Genomic DNA, 14177 nt, shown 5'->3' with positions numbered 1-14177 from the left:
TGCTGTCTCTTCAGCATCAATGTGGCTGAAGGGAGGTCTCAATACCGCAGGGACAATGGATGCAGCATGGAGGGGAATAATCATCCTGAATGGTTTAACATTCAAAGGGTATCCCAGCACTGGCTGGAAGGAGAATGGTGGCTTTGTTCCAAAATCACATGCTAGAAAACTAGTGCAGGGGCTGGGTAGAGAGGACATTTTCTAAGCAGTAGAAATAGTTCCTTTCTGACAGAATCTGAGATTTTGTGTTGAGCTTAGCACTTTAAATATTGACTACAGCAGCCAGCAACTGCAATTTTCACACATCACAGAGGGTATCTGAGTTCTCAGGAAACAGTAATAAATTACTTTCTAAATAACTACTAAAAATTTTTATCAACTTATTTGAAAAGGGAGATGCTCCAAATTTTTAGAAGAAGATTTTCATTTATTTTGTGAAATAAAATGTGACTTGTAAAGAAATAAATTATTTCCATTTTTAAGGCTTCTGTGTAGCAGACAAAGGAATTGATTTGGAGCATTATTTTAGTCAGCTTTTTCACTGCTGTGACTAAAAATCCTGACAAGAACAACTTAAGAGGAGGAAAAGTTTATTTGGTGGCTCACAGTGTCAGAGGTCTCAGTCCATAAACAGGGGACTCCATGCCTCAGAGCTGGAGGTGAGGCAGAGCATCTTGGCAGAGAGTGTGGTGGAGGGAAGTGGCTCACATGATGATCAGGGAGCAGATAAGAGCCTCCACTTGTCAGATGCACAATATATACCCCAGGGCCACATCCCCAATGCCCACCTCCTCCAGCTATACCCACCTGCCCTCAGTCACACTCCATTAATCCTGTCAGGGGATCAATTCTCTGACTAGGTCAAGGATCTATGACCCAATCATTCCACCTCTAAGCCTTCCTGCATTGTTTCACACAATGCTTTTGGGGGACACCTCAAATTCAAACCATAATCATTTGTCTAATAATTTCCATCAATATTTTGCATATGTAAATAGACAATATATGAGGTAACAGGAGGTCCAGTGGTGTTCATATGCTTTGAATAAGATTATGTTTGGGCATTTTCAATAAAAGAAGATCTAACTGCACACACACACTACCTGACCTGTCTGGGAACATTGTCCTGCTTGGAGCTCCTCTGTGCAGGATAGATTGATCCTCTCACATAGCAGATACTGTGCACATACTCCCTCCTTTGGATGAAAACACAAAAGCCCTGGGTGACCTTGAAAATGTGACTTGAATTATCACAGAAAGTGCCACTATAGTCATTAACATTTAACACTAATTATCCTCATGAGCTAGCAGAGACCTTGGGAATGGGACACAGGGCATGTGTGTTTGCAGAGGGGCACAAACGTCAGTGAGGACCATGGTTAACTCCTGGTGCAGGGTCCAACTCGAGTCTACAGGAAAGGCTTCACCTAAGACATAATCCTGATTAGCACTACCTTTCCCTTGGTCATATACAAAGTCTCAGATTGATACTAATACTTTTCATAAATGATATTGTGAGTGAAATAAAAATTAGTAGGATGTCAATAAAAATGGCAGAGTAAAACACTCTAAACATTTTCTTTTCTATTAAAGCAATGAGAAAACATACAAAAATTGCCAGAACCAATTTTTTAGATATACAGAAATTAGAAACAAGCTTCCTATAAATCTATGAAGCACTTATCATGGAGAGTGGCAACTGATGGTGAACTCTGTGGTGCTTCCCCTTCTCCTGTACCATGCCCACTCCTCACCAGCTCTTCCCAGCTGCAGGGCAACCGCAGCCTGGCAGCCCTGCAGGAAAGGCAGGCTTGAGGCTCCTGCATGGCCTCATTTCCAGAGAACCGTCATTATTTTCCCTGCCTGTGGTACCCTGGAAGGTGCCTCAGGCCATCTTATTTGATGAGACTTGGTGCTTGCTCTGTCCAGAAAGCTATGATCTAGGGAAAATTATCGAAATGACCAGGTCAATTATTTACTTTCTCAGGTGTCCATGGGGACAACACAGCCACTGAGAGAAACAGCAGGCAACCAAAAAGCTCAAGAGGTGGGTCTGCGAAGGAAAGCCTCAACACACTTCTGAGAATATGGAAGGCCAGACACATACCCTCAGACACAGGCATGGACAGAGGAAACGATGCCGATGCTGTCACCTTGGCTGACCTTGAGGCACGATCTAAACAGGCAGTGAGCACTAATGCAGGGTTTTCCAATACCTTGCTGGATCTTGAGGTGTGCCCCACATGCACAAAACACACTGAGCAAGTCTAGAGACTTACTGACTCCAGACCAATGTCAGGGGTAGGGGGGTTACCTGTCCAATCATTAACTGGCCACTAAGCTGCCTGAGCAAAGCTATTGAGGTCCATACCTAAAATAGGCACTTTTAAAAACTAATTAAGAAAATCGCAACAACAAAGCACTAAGAAGGGGTGTTCTGAACTCAGAGTTGCCACATTTTACTATTCCAGATGTCCAATTTTCATGAACAAAAACAGAATCGGAAAAGACAATCTCAAAGTTCTCACAGAAACACAAGAAATACAGAATTGTTTCCATCATCTTAAAAATGGAAAACTCTTTTTTTTTTTTTTTTAATGGTGCTGGGGATTGAACCCAGGGCCTTGTGATCATAAGGTAAGCATTCTACCAACTGAGCTATATCCCAGCCTGAAAACTAATTTTTTAAAGTTAGAAAATACTAATAGAATCTATCATTTTATGGAAAATGGCTTAAAACAGTGATCATCAACATAACTAAGATGCATTTTGGTGCACTGAAATCAATAAAGTGCTCAACTAGTGATAAAAGTGACACTGAGAACATACAACACCAGAATTCATTTCCAAGAGGACAAACACTAAGTTTCCTAGGAAGATAAGTTATCAACGGCTTGTAAACCATTTGTTCCATGTGCAAACACGCACTCATTCAAGTATGTTCACCATGTCTCACAGCACACACTGCATGTCTTGGTATGTGCTGTGGTGATTCCGGCAGGTCTGCCACTCCTCCCAACAAGGCTGCCCAGGTGTGGAGTCCAACAGAGAAAGCCAGGAGCATGACCAAGACTTGTCTGCTGTCAGAGAGAGAAACCTCCATGAAATACAAAGTTCAAAGACCAAATAACGGGTAGCCAAGGAAGAGAAAAATGTAAAGTGAGAGAGAACGTGATATGTGCAAATTAAATAGAAATCCTGCAGAATAGAAACTGTATCACTTTAATGATGACTTGGACATCACCAAATACTGGCAGAGCTCTCTAAAATGTAAAGTGCACAGCCATAAATTCACTCTTGGGAATTCTTCAAGAACTTAGCCAAAGAAAGAAAAGACCTAGAAGCTGGCTCAGGAGTATATAGGATCTAGAATTTCTGGAAAAGGGAAATAAAAACAATGTAGGAGACAAATGAAGCATAACCATAGAAATCTTCTTAGACCTGGAAAAAATCACATTGAATCATCCTCCGTAAATGAGAGGGCCACAAAGACATGAGCAAGTGAACCAAAATTGATAACACTGGCTGTCAGGTTTTAGGAAACCAAAGACAAAGAGGAAACTCTTAAAATCCACTAAAGGAAAATAATCTGATTATGTACAGAAAAAATAACATCCAGTTGATACCAGAAATCTCACTCATAACACTGGAGACAAAGGGAGAAACAAGTAGCAACTTGAACAATCTGGAGGAAAACCAGCCTTAAACCAAGCATCATGGAGCCAAGGTGCAAGTCAGGAGCGGAAAGAAGATGATAATTAGAAGTGTCCCAGAAACCCCAGAGGAAGAAATGGGCCTAAAGAAAAGTGGAGAAATGGTTTAATAATGAAAGAATGTGCAAACAATCACAGTTTCTAATTTAATAGTGTGTTACTAAGCTAAATGACTGCTGAACATTTGTACTTGTGTAATTTTTAAATCTCAAGTTGAATTCTGGCTGGTCAGGAGGTGAGCTGTCACAGTGGGAGGTGTGAGAGGAAGCCCAAGATTGCCCATGCCAGGCTGACTACATGGGTCCTGCTGGAGAAGATACAGTGAAGACACCCTCCCAGCTGCCCGAGAAGGTGATGGACAGAGAGGACAACCCAGGCAGCATGGGGACAAGCTGAGGCCTCCTGGTACTCCTGTGCTCTGAATGCTTTCTGGATGGGATCAAGACTGAGGTCTCCTTCTGACCCACCACATGGGAAGGTGCCTGTGGTGTTTGCACCTGCATGTCTATGGCACCCTGTATGACGTGTCCCTCTGTCTGGGTGACAGACTCGTTCCTTTTTTGGTTTTAAGGAAGCAGCTGCCACACTTTGAGCTGTCACCATAGAGGCCTATAAGCCCGGAAGGTGGCCTCCAGCTGATGGCCACAAAAGCAGCCTTCAGCATGACCTCCAGACAGGAACACCATGCTGCCATGGGGTCCTGGAAGCAGATCCTCCCCAGCTGAGCCTCCGGTGAGATCAGGGCCTGCTGACATCCTGGTGATGGCAGCAAGAGTCCCAAGCCAAGGACCCAGCTGTGCAGTGCCAGCACCTGTGCCCCCTGACAATCAGCATAAGGTCCTGAGACCCTGGGGACAGTACTGTAGTTACACAGCAACAGACCACAGTGCTGGAGCGGGCAGAAACTGGAAGGCCAAAGAAGAAAGCACAAACCACAGCACTAGGATGTCCTGTTAATGTTCTCAGGAACGACTAATGGGCCCAATTTATCCACTGGGCACCTGAAGGAGTCCTGTAAACAATGCATATTTATTTTTATTTTTCAGTGAATGAAAAAGATGCTTAAAATTGAATGAGGGATGAAAATTAAGGTTTATTAAGAAATTGAATGCTAACAACAAAGAAAAGAAAATGTGGCAAGATTCACATGAGACAGAGGAGAATTCACAAAACCAACAGCATCGCCATACACAAGGAAGGACGTCTCATGCTGGCAATGGGACTGATTCTCAAAGACCCCTAAGAAAAGTTAGGACCCTTACTGTATTTAACAGTATTGCCAAAATACATGAAATACAATATAGGAAAATCTCTACTTCCAGTGAAATTTTAAAAAAGACTTTTTTTGGGGGGGAGGATTGGCTTTTATGGCATTCCAAAGTGATGGCCAAGATGTTAAACAGTTCTTTAAAAAAAATCACACGGCTTATTGGGGGTTAAAATGAAAGTTCTATTTAGGGTTTCTTTGAGCATTGAAAGGAGCTAAGTCCTGGGCCCAAGCAATAGGCAAAGTTGGATTGAGGTCAAGAATATAAGATGTGGTCAGGAGCAGTTGTAGTGGTGGGCTGGGGACACGGCTGCTGCAGGGGCAGTTGTGGGGACGACTGTCTCAGGCTTAATGCTCTACAGAGTGTTAGAAGAAAATGAGAAAAAAATATGTCTGTGTGTGTGTGTGTGTGTGTTTGTGCGTGCACATGCTAATAATTGTAACCACCTCTGGATTTAGGGTCCCCATTCACTGTACTAATGGTATAACAATATGGCTTATAAAATATCAAGTCAAACATTAAGGCAATCCAGTAGTGGTTATGTCTCCATATTTTGGTAGAAGAGAATAAAACAAACTCTTCTCTGTAGAAATGCATTTTAATGTCCATGCTCAATGGATTGCCACAGTTAATATACTACAGGGAAAACTTGTGATAAAAATACCTCAGTAAGCATAAGGAAATGAGCCATCATAAATTAAAGCCAGAAGGGACAACCTCGCCTCCCACATACCTACTCCTAATATAAAGCAGAGAGGTTATTGAATGAAATGAGTATTTAAATGTGTTTAAAGAGAAAAGAGACAATTGAAAGGACACTAGAGCAAGAACCAATCAAGACTGACACACCCTTTAGAAAAACAACTAAGTGATGGATAGAAATAAAATGGTAAAAGGCAAACCAAGAGCTAAGAGAAGGTAGGATGACACAGAACAGCTGCAGAGATCCACGAGCTCAGTGTCAACCTGGATAGTTCTGATCCAGTAGTGACAAAGTAGATAAATTGATGGTTCTAAAGAGTTCCTTAAAGTAGATAAGGTGAACCAAGAAAGAACTGCACCATGTAAGACCCCACTGTACTTAGTAGCCCCCAGGAATCCAACCAGCACCGGTCACCCAGGAGGGTCAGCCAGAAAGCTGACAGCCACATTCTCATGTCTCTGGGTGACAGTGTGAGACTTCCAGAGTAGGTAAACGGAGGTGATAAATCCCACCCATGAAGAGCTCCATGAGGAGGGGCTGCATGTAAAATTCCCATGCTATTTAACTGAAATTTGAATGGCAGGTGTGCATGAAAGACACCAGGAGGAGCCCTGTAGGAGCATGGAGTGCAGGCGCTGCTCTAGGGGAAGACAGAGTACAAAGTTCAACTCCCTCCAAATTAGAGAGGCTGGGCAAACACTTCAGAGTGTCTATTAAAATGGCAGAATTCATACCCGAGGCCTACACTCATTTGGCACTGAACCAAACCTCCATCTTGCCAAGCAGATGGCTTGCATGTAACTTCCTGCCGGAACAAAGGCCCAGGATCTTCATTGAAGCTTCACAGTGTATCCTCTCCAAAATCACTGTGCAGCAAGGGAACAGGGAAGGTTTTGCACAGTCCAGATACAGGTGCCAACAGAGACATCTGAGACGGTCAACATAGGATTAGCAAAGGTTCAAACAGCAATCATAAACAAGGTGGAGGCTTCAAAAGAAAAAGGGCTATTGTGTGTGAAAAAATGGGTAATGCTGTCAGAGAAAATGACAGGGGAGCAGGTAAAAACAACTGGAAATTCTAAGACTGAAAATCATCTGAAATTTAAAAAAAAAATTGCAGAATGTTCTTAACACCAGATTTGACATGGCCTTGAACTAGGTCAACAGAAACTGTCCAATCTGGAAAACAGAAAGGGGACAGGGCATGTGGCTCTCTGGGGCAATATCAAGTGGTATGATGCAGACAATAGGAAGTCCATGAGGAGAGAGACTGGACAGCAGAAAAGGGAATGCATGTGAACTTTCACTAGGTTGAAGCATAGGCTGGACCACAAAATACATTCAAATATCTTTCTCAGAAGTAAACACAAATGAAAAAGCTGATAAACTGAGCTTCATTGATGTGAAAAACTTTTGTTCATCAAGAGCATCATTCAGCTGTCAAAGGCAAGGGGCATACTGGGAGAATATCTGTGCTTATATCTGACATCAGACATATATCCAGAACATGTAAAGAGTTCCTGCCAATAAACAACCAAAATACAACCCACCCAATGCTAAAACAATAAAAGGGCTTGAATATATATTTCAGAGAAGAATTAATTTGAGACGCCAATAAGAATAGGAGAAAAAGAAGTTGCTCAACATTGTAAGTTATCAGAGGAAAAAAAAATTAAACCCTGATAGAACTGCTCAAATTAACAGACAATGATAAATGTTGATGAGGACCTGGAGCAATGGAAAGGGGTGAAAAGTTAACTAATGAGGAAAGATGCTTGGCAGAGCATTATAGAGTAAGACATTCACTATCATAGGAGCATGGATTCTATTCTTACATATTTATCCAAGAGAAAGAAAACAGAAAATCATTGGATAAAAAACTTTAAGCAATCAAAATAATTAAGACAATTAAAATGAACAAAGGTGTGAGTAAAAGAAACTAACACAAAACCTGAGCAGTAAGAAGAATATAATCAGGGCAATGGGGAAGGAGAGGCAGATTCAAGTTAAATTGCTTTAAAGTCTTTGTTTAGAATAAGAAATTAAGTTTCAGCTTTCTATATTGAATGTGCATGTCCAAATACCAACAAAGAAGAGAAATATAGTGTTTCACTTTTGTTGGGGGCCACAATCAAGTCAAGATGGCACCTGGCAGATTGCCAGGAGGAGTGGTTTGTGAGGCAACGCCACTGAGCCATTAAGATGGTGGGGATTCTTTACTGGCTGATTGCTGTATCTGGATGATGCTAATTGAGTCAAGCTGTGTGTAATCAGTTAGGTATATATACCACTGTTGTTCCATAATAAAGCAGTTCCCGCTTCAACCTTCAAGTTGCTTGTCACCTCCCTGTTATTTTGACCAGTAGGACTGTGGCACACTTTCATAATTCTGGAGCAAAAAAATGTTTTGTTTTGTTTTGTTTTGTTTTATTCCAAATAAAGCAAGTCTAAGAACAATCTAGCTTAGTATGACAGATAAATGGAAAGCAGAAGAACAGGGGAGTTCCAATGTATCCATAATTATCATCAGAGTTAAGTCTAAAATGAAAAGAGTGAGATCACCAAACAGAAAACTAAAGCCTGGTTTGTGCTATTTGGAAGAGGTAGATCCACAATCCAGATAGATGGAGATTGAAGGTATGAAAGTACGTGATACACAGGTCAACAGAGATCTGCAGCAATGTGTCAGCAACAGACAAGGCAGGCATTAAGACCACAAGCCTTATTAAAGTCACAAAGGTAAAAGGAATGCACTTCTTTAAACCTAATAGCATAACTTAAAATATATTCTTCAAAAGAGGAATGGAAGAAACTAGTGTAGTCACTAAGGAATGGATTTCAGCTATGGAAAAATGAGGTTTAACTACACAGATTCCTAATAGAGGATCTCAAATTTTGCTTATTAAAAAAAAAGTTGTACAATAAAAAAATTGTGATAGGGGCTGGGGATGTGGCTCAAGCGGTAGCGCTCGCCTGGCTTGTGTGGGGTGCTGGGTTCGATCCTCAGCACCACATAAAAATAAAATAAAGATGTTGTGTCCACTGAAAACTAAAAAATAAATATAAAAAATTCTCTCTCTCTCTCTCTCTCTCTCTCTCTCTCTCTCTCTCTCTCTCTCAAAAAATTTGTGATACATTAACTATTACATAGATAAGTATCTCCTAAAGAGAATCCATCTGCTAAAACAAATTTGTCTTAAAAATTTCCTGGTACTAAATTGTATTTCTTCTGATTAATTCCCTACTTCTTTAATTAAAAAATGAAAGATAAACACTTCATTATATTGCTCATTATGTCTTGACTTCCAGAAACTTCATAGCAAAATTTAATGATGTGTTAATTCATCTAAATCTGGGACATACATTCTTATTTTTTTCATTTTGATCATACTTACAAGCTTATATTTGCTTATACAATTTCATGGAAATTCACCTCAAATAATATATACCTATGTTATTTCAAAGCATTATGAAGTGTATTAATTAACTAATAAGAAGTATTTGAAGTGCTACCACACACAGAAGGGTGGAAAACCATGTCCTGTGGGTCCTATTTGGTCCATCTCTTGTATGATCCATGAGATGAGTATCCACTACATTTTCAAAATGTTTAAATAAGAATCAGAAAAGAATATTCTTCTGACATGTGAAAAATCATGCATGATTCTAATCTTATCCATCCAGAAAGTCTCTTGGGACGGGGGGGTGCAGGGGGGAGCATGGGGGGCAGGGGTCCTCTTCCCTGTCACTGTCATGGTTGTGCAAGAGTGACCGGACCTGTGTGGTTCTGATCAAGACATGGTCTGAGCCATGTGAGAGTGTCTCTTGTGCCCCAGAGACTCTTCCAATATTTTTGTCAATTTCCAAATCATAGCTATAAATATTAAGAATAGCTTACTTCATGATAAATGTGGATTTCCTATCAACCAGAGAAAAAAATCATTACTTCAAAAAGTGTTGTGACAGCTTGCTAATTACTTGGAAAGAAAATTAAGGCCTATCCCTTCCTTACTGACTAGTGTAAAATAAAATAGGTGATTTAAAGATTTAAATGTAAAAGAGAAAATTCATGAAAGGATGATAAGACAATTAAGGTAAACACATAATTTGGGAATACTGATGTAGTTTTAAACAGGATTTAATAGGCAAACACCATAAAGGAAAATATGAATGCAAAACAGAAAAATAAAGACCTGTGTGTCTCAAAAAAGGAGAAGGGAGGGAAGGGGAACGACAGTGAGGGAAAGGAGAAGCTATCAGGTAAAATATGAGAATATTAACCCCAGAATATCTAACCATAAAAGTAACATATTCATTACTGATCCATTTTCTTAGGCAAAATTATTGGCAAGAACAAAGAATTGTTAATTAGAAGAAAATACATATAACAGACAATACATACTGAAAATGAAGGCACATGCACACTGACCAAATGGGAGGCACTTCTTAGAGCAGAACCCAGTGGGCCATGTGGGATCAGGTTTGGTGGCACTTCTGCACTCTGCTGCTGGAGCTGTGCAGTCCTGTACCTTTCTGGGGACAAATGTGCACACTGATGAGAGGTGCTGACTCTACGTCTCTTTCACCTCCAGGAGCCATGCACTTAATGTGAGGAGCTCCTGTTTTGTCTGCCCATGTCCTACAGCTGGTTCCATCCAGGTCTCATTATCCTCCATGTCCATCAGTTGTCGATGACAAGCCCAGAGAAACACAGATACATATTAAACTAGTGACTCATACAGGATCATGTAGCTACCAACAAGTTGTACTGGGAAGTACATACATAAAGACAAACGTATTGCACAGGAGGAAAAAGTATGGTGCCAGCTGATTGCAGCCAGATCTTTTCTCCATGTGTTAGAGGCACAGGTTATCAGCTTTTGCTATTCATTTCAGTACTCTCCCCGATCTTCCTCAGCCTACTTTCTCAAATATCTTTTGTTCATGGTAAATGCTTAGACTGTTTCTTTTTTTCAGCTGAATCTAGTTGCCTTAAGATTTATGCATTTGTGTGGAATATATAAGTGAAATGTGAAAAGATTTTAAAACATGGGCAAAGCCAATTTGGTTAGAGTACTTGTTGCAAACTCATTCGACTCCAACCATCTTATTGTGTAACAAGATACAAATCTTCCTGGTAATGCAGATACCCTTAATTTGTATTTAGAGAATTTAATTCAATGCTTCATTCAGCACAAGAAAAATGAGTTTCAGCAGCCCAAAAGCAGCCCTTGGGGTGGGATGAAAAGTGGGCTGTCAGCAGGTGAGATGGCTGAGATCCAAAGAAGAGGGCCTGGGTGTTCATACTATTTGTCTCCGGGGAGTAGAGACCTCCATGTTACTCAACCAAGGGATATCCTGACTCTCAGTGTGCATCTCTGTGTAAGAGCAATGTAGTATATCTGAAGACTGGCAATTCATTTTCCAAAATCCTGGTGCTATGCCCAAGCAATCCCACCATTACATGTCATCAGGGCAACATTTAATGTTATTGGTGAGGAGGCAATCTTCTCCTTGTACCTCATTATATCATGAGGGACCTCCCACCCTCTTTGTGGCTCAGCCTGCAACCCACTGAGGAAGCTCAGCGTGGGGCTCTCGGCTCTCTCTGGAGCTATGGTTTCCCTCCCAAGAACAAGTCCTTATTTTGCTGTCTCTATGGTTATTTCACCAATGGTGGGCACTGTTCATGTTTACTGTCCCCAGGAAAGTCTTTGGCCTCTTGTTTTATAGGCTCAGCTCAAATGAGAAAAGCTGCCCAGATCCTCCTGTCCCATGAAGTAAGAACAGGGGGCAGGGTCCATCATTGCTAGAGGCAAACATGATCCCACCCCAGCCTTTGGTGATCATGTACCGAGTCTTTGGCAGAAATGTCTGCTCTTTTTCCATGAGCAGCTGGGTATGAAGATTCAAGTTCTACAGCCACAGATGGGTCTGGTTCTCCCGCCGGCCATTCCCAGAGCCTGCATAACTCTCAGCACCAGGTTTCTTTACACGGCCTCAGAGTCTCCCATCTGCAGTTCTGCATGCTCGTCTCCAACCCACTGCCTTATACAAAGGGACAGGGCTAAAACTCTGACTTAACGAATAAATACTGTTACAATTGGCACATGTCAGAACATTCAAGTTGTTTTAAGAAAAGTATAATAATTTGTACTAGATGACTCAAAACCTTTAATTTGATGCTCTAATTTCTAAGATTGAACTTACAAACTGACAAGATAGGAAGAGCTGTATACGTTTGCACTCTTGCCTGAGCTGGGCTTTTCGGGGCAGTACACTCTTCTCAGATATTTTTATGCAATTAGTACTTGAAATTAGTGACATTACTGAAATACTATCTGTTTTGCAACAAATGAGCAAGCTAGGATGAAATACATGCTGAGGTCTAGAGCTGGTCTTCATTGAAACTGGCATCCCGTGTAGGTTTTGTCCTTGTACAGAGTTTAATTAGCATAAATTTCTGCATTTGATGAAACTGCTTTCCCAGAAGACTCAGGACATGATGGTTGTGTAAGAGAGCTGCCATCATTGGTCCAAGACAAGCACACACACCTGTGGTGCTGCAGAGTTCTCTTCACTTTGTCAATAGAAATTTTTAAACTTTTTTTTTTGCTATTGTTTTTGTGTTTTTGTTTTGGTTTTGGTACCAGGGATGCTCAGCCATTGAGCCACATCCCAAGGCCTTTTTTATATTTCATTTAGAGATGGGGTCTCACTGAGTTTCTTAGGGTCTTGCTAAATTGCTGAAGCTGCCTTTGAACTAGCATCCTCCTGCCTCAGCTCCTGAGCCACTGGGATTATAAACGAGCACCACCATGCCTGGCTTGATGCGTCTTTGATTAAAACCCTTAGTTCTCACAGTATGACCGCAGGTCCAGCAGGAACAACCTGAGCTGCAAAACAGAAGTGCAAACATGAGGTCTAGAATCGGTGCTGGGCCTCTCTCCCCATCAGAAGGCCGGCAGCAGGCACCACAATCTGCTCAGAAACAGGTCCTCCAAGTGGTTCTGGTGCTTGCTGCTGGTGGAGACCCACTGGTCCCTCCACACCACTGAGTGTAAAGACTCTACTTGTGTCACTGTAGGGGCCGTGTGTGTTTCTACCCTGTGGAAGGTGGAGTGTGCAGGGCAGATATCTGCACGAGCAGCTATGATCACAAGAGAGGAAAAGCCTGCACCAGTGGGAAGTTTCCTCACTGCTGGGCTCTTCAGGGATTGGACCATTGGTGGAGGGGCACTGGCGGGTGAGTGCAAGTTCACCTTGGGCATGGTCCCCAGGCTCCATCCACTGAGCTCGACACCCTGTGTTCTGTTCCTCATCACTCCCTTGCTGATCTTCTTGCAAGTGAGCATGCTCAGGGCTCCACAGAGGGAGATTGTGCACCCTGCCCGCCTCAGAGAGAGGCCTCCCCACAAGGTCTCTGCATTATGCTTCAACCTGCCAGGACAACAGCCTGACTATGGGATCCATCATTATCCACTCTCGCTGGTCAGTGGCACCAGAGAGAGAATCCAACTCTTTCTCTTGGTCCGTCACCTCCACGGGGGACATGGAAAAGCAGTCAGGCAGCAAGGCAAGCTTGTCACGGCTCACCAGGTTTCCTGTGTGACAGTGTTGGCCAGGTTCTCTGGTCTGGTGAGTTTGGACCCTGGGTCCTGCACCCTAAATGCTTCACTCTCCAGTTGAGGTTCTGCTGGGTCGTGACGTCAGGGTTTCTCGCCCGTTCACCCTCAACACCTATGAGCAGCCCCTGGAAGCCCAGAATGAGGGCTGTAGAGCAGCATGGGGACACCTCTCCATGCCTACCCTCTTGGGAACTGCCACCACCCTGTTTATTCTCTTCCAATGATGGATCCAGACTTTCTTTCCCTGAGTAGCTTCTTCCCAAATACTAGCTTTCATGATAGCCCCCAGGACACAGTATTAGGACCTCAAGAGGACTCCAGAGCTATCAAAGCTACAGTTATTTGAAGAGAGTATTCCTGACAATTTTATGCCCAAGAAGGTGCCAGAAAACTTGTCCTGCATCACTGCTAAGATGTATTCATTCTGGGTAGACAAGGTGCTTTGAGTTAGTAGGCTTCCTGGAGAGCTGGAGACCAGACAAACCCGAGTCCAACTCCAGGGACTGCTGTGTATGAGCCAAGTGAGTTTGGTAAAGCCACTTCAGTGGTCTCAGCCTCTGTTTCTTTGACCAAACCTTGAGTTAATAATATGTGCCACAGGGTTGGTGGCAACACTGACTTAGTTAATTAATGCATGTGGAACACAGTTGATGGTCGATGACTGACAGACATTTAGTAGCCTGAATTAATAACAAGAATCCCCCACTTTCTTTTAGAGATAAGTATGTACCATCTCACTGACCTGGACAGACACTAAACTCAGAGAAAAAACACCTCAGATATTTTCATTTTCCTTGAATTCTGGCAGGTGCTGAAGTCATGGCCAACACATAAATTATTAAAAAAATTATTGAGAAAAACTCAA

This window comes from Marmota monax, unplaced genomic scaffold (genome assembly GCF_021218885.2).
Source record: "Marmota monax isolate L192 unplaced genomic scaffold, Marmota_monax_Labrador192_F-V1.1 WCK01_AAM20220418_F8-fsc01073, whole genome shotgun sequence".
Classification (NCBI taxonomy): Eukaryota; Metazoa; Chordata; class Mammalia; order Rodentia; family Sciuridae; genus Marmota; species Marmota monax.
The sequence above is the reverse complement of the archived record's forward strand: the minus strand, read 5'-3'. Positions refer to the sequence as shown.